The sequence below is a fragment of the Podarcis liolepis genome (genome assembly GCF_965112155.1).
Source record: "Podarcis liolepis genome assembly, chromosome: 1".
Taxonomy (NCBI): Eukaryota; Metazoa; Chordata; class Lepidosauria; order Squamata; family Lacertidae; genus Podarcis; species Podarcis liolepis.
In genome coordinates, this window is record NC_139554.1 from 59,260,078 (window position 1) to 59,263,267 (window position 3,190).

General features: G+C 42.0%; 1 long non-coding RNA gene across 1 annotated transcript; it reads right to left on the bottom strand.

The window, feature by feature from the left end:
• Window positions 1–368: 368 nt before the first annotated feature.
• On the bottom strand, window positions 369–1,743 carry LOC310699505. The gene is made up of 3 exons (XR_014522120.1): window positions 1,667–1,743; window positions 616–687; window positions 369–451 (listed from the first exon to the last, which is right to left on the bottom strand). It is a non-coding gene; the product is annotated as an uncharacterized lncRNA (long non-coding RNA).
• Between the last annotated feature and the right edge of the window lie 1,447 nt (window positions 1,744–3,190).

Here is a 3,190-nt window from a genome sequence, read left to right on the forward strand (position 1 = left end):
CATCTGTTGGCAGCATGATCAATCCAGCCAAACCACTTATCAAGCTAGATTTTAGTGTCATTGGCTTCCCAGGCCAACTTCATGCATGCAGCCGCAAGCCACATGGGTGGGCACTGGGCATGGGTTCACATATGCATCCCTTGATTTCTGCCCAGAGGGAATTTGTAGAAACCCAAAGATAATGTGATTTTTAAACGGGCTGTGTGATTTGTTTGTTTCACATTTTGGTCTGGCATTTTGATTCAGAATTGTACCTCAGGAAACTTCTAGTGATGGAACCTCCAGAGGTAGTGAGTGCCCATGCCAAAATATTGATGAAGTCATGCCAAAGTCCCATTTAGATCTGCCATATTGAATTAAAATGGTGGCCAGTGTCCAAACATCAGCAATGACCCCAGCTCAGAAAACTGTATGCCAAGGTTGGTGATGATATCTCGAGAGGAGGCTAAACCTATGGAGAACAGAAAGACAAAATAGACAAACAAACCACTTTCCAACATATATAGTTGATTTTTATTGTACACAAACAGACATTTCAATAGTTTTATAGCTATTAAGCAGCACTAGAAGCCATGGATGCAGTGGGGATTTGAAAATGTTATTGACTGGACTTACAGAAATTGATAAGATGGCTTCTCTGTGCTCCAGATTTCTAAGAATCATCTAGTTTCCAGCATTTGAATAATCCTAAAGTGGAGAAAGTGAAATTCTCAAGATGAGATCCTACTGAAATATAACAATATGTCAAGAAGATATTTAGATATTTAGCATATCCTTGGGAAATCCCAGTATTTCAGATGAAGAACATTTGCACTGCATGCAGATCTCCAGTCCTAGCTTTAGGTAGGCAAGATCTCTCTGAAACCTTGAAGAGTCACTGCCATTCAGTGTAGACCAGGGGTCAGCAAACTTTTCCAGCAGGGGGCCAATCCACTGTCCCTCAGACCTTGGGGGGGGGGGGCAGACTATAATGAATGAATTCCTATGCCCCACAAATAACCCAGAGATACATTTTAAATAAAAGGACACATTCTACTCATGTAAAAACACGCTCATTCCTGGACTGTCCACAGGCTGGATTTAGAAGGCAATTGGGCCGGATCCAGCCCCCAGGCCTTAGTTTGCCTACCCATGGTGTAGACAGTATTGAACTAGATGAATTAATTGTCTGCTTCAGTATAAGGCAGCTGTACCTATATTCCTTCCTATGAAAACTATGATAGTACAGAATAAAAGCTACATCACCATTATCATTTAAACTTACTGGTCACATTTTTTTTAAAAAAGTGACCCAAAGTGACTTTAAACAAACAAGCACATACAATAAAACCAGCATAAAGCAAAACAGATAAAAATGTAAAAGACAATAATATTTTTTTAAAGACAAAATTAAAACATCCCACCCAAAAGTCAATGGCCTGGCGGAAAATAAATGTTTCAACTGGTGCCTAAAGATATAGAATGACTTTACAGCCGACATATACAATTGTGATGTTGCTAATAAGCTAATATATACAGGCCAGGTTGGTCAACTGTCCTCATCATGAACATGTCCAGGAAAGAACTGGCATGGACTATCTAGCCACAGCACTCCTAGAAAGCAGTTACCCTCAACTTTCAGTCCCTCAGCTTTCCATCCCAACTTTATTCCCGCTGTTCCTCTTACCTCTTGATGTTCATCCACACTGGCTTTCAGCATAGGAGGTAATGGATCAATACAGCTTGCCTCCCTTCCTTTCCTCCACCTAAAACATTTGGTTACAATCCTTGAAAAGTAGTATGTCAGATTACCAGTGGACCCCATTAACCTGCTGAGAACTGGAGCAACCAGATTAGCAGCATTTCATTCCCATCTATAAAAAGAAGGTCATGGCTGGAAGTCTGCTCTTTGGATAAGGCCAGATGCCCACAATCACAGATGTTCAGATCCTGTAGCTCACAAAGAACCACCATGGCCTTTGCCTTTGTGGTCCATTTTGGACCCTCTGGATGGCTCAGAGCCCTACCAGGTGCTCATAGACTTATTTCTCAAATTGAGCAATCCAAGCATATTTCCATGTGTATGGGATTAAAACAACCCTTAACCATGTACCTCAATTGTCCACTTATTGGGTGAGGGTGATTGCCATTGAATTTCTCTCTATTTTTTGATGTGACAGGTACTAATTACCCAAGTATATATTATAATTAAATGCATTGGAAACATGGACTTTAAAAAATCCACCCAAACTCTCTTTACAGTTCATTGGCTATGGCTAATACTTCTGAATCTCCAATTACAGATGATACCGTTTTTCGGCACTGATGTAAGAGCATTCTCCTATGCAATTATTGTAATTTTGGAGGAAAAGAAGAAGAAGAAGAAGAAAAACCTCCTCGGTTGCATTTGTCAAATCCAGCTGCATTTGGAAGACTTTAATAGTCATTAAACTATAATACCCCTTAATCAGTTTTCAGTCTCTCCTCTTCTTTAATCTTCTTATATGTTTCAGATATTTGGGGATTTTCCTCCCTTTTCTAAAGCCCAGTTCCCTCGATCCCCATGGCTGCAGAAACAGAAAAGTTGGCTTGCGCTATCACAGCTACAGTGGCAATTTATGTCTGCCAAGCAAGACAAAGCCAACTGACTGAACCTCCTGCCAATGCAAATACACACAACCTCCAAAACATTCTATCGGAAAAGCTGGGCACCAAATCACAACTGTTTAACCTGCCTTCGCTGTGCCTGACATGTCCTTCTATGAATGCGGCACAGAGAGACATGGTTGATGCTTTGAGATGTAGTGATGGCCACCGACTTGGATGGCTTTGAAAGAGGATTAGGCAAATTCACGGAGGAGAAAGCTATCAGCCACAACGCTATGTTCTGCCTCCTCCTCTGTCAGATGTGTACGTCTCTGAATAGCAATTGCTGGAAATCACAAGTGGTGGCAATGCTGTTATGTTCAAGTCCCACTTGCAGGCTTCCAGTGGTTGACCAGTTGCAGTGAAAACAGCTGTGCATCTGATCCAGCACACAGCTTTAATGCTTTCACGACTCCAAAGACTGGGCCACAAGACTGCAGTTCTCAGCACACTGCAGGGGTCAGGGACTCCGGCACACAAGCAGTTTCCCCATCCACTTCTGCCAGGAAGGTTACATTGGCAGGAACTGTGATGTACGCATGGGAGTATAGCTTGAGCTGTGTCC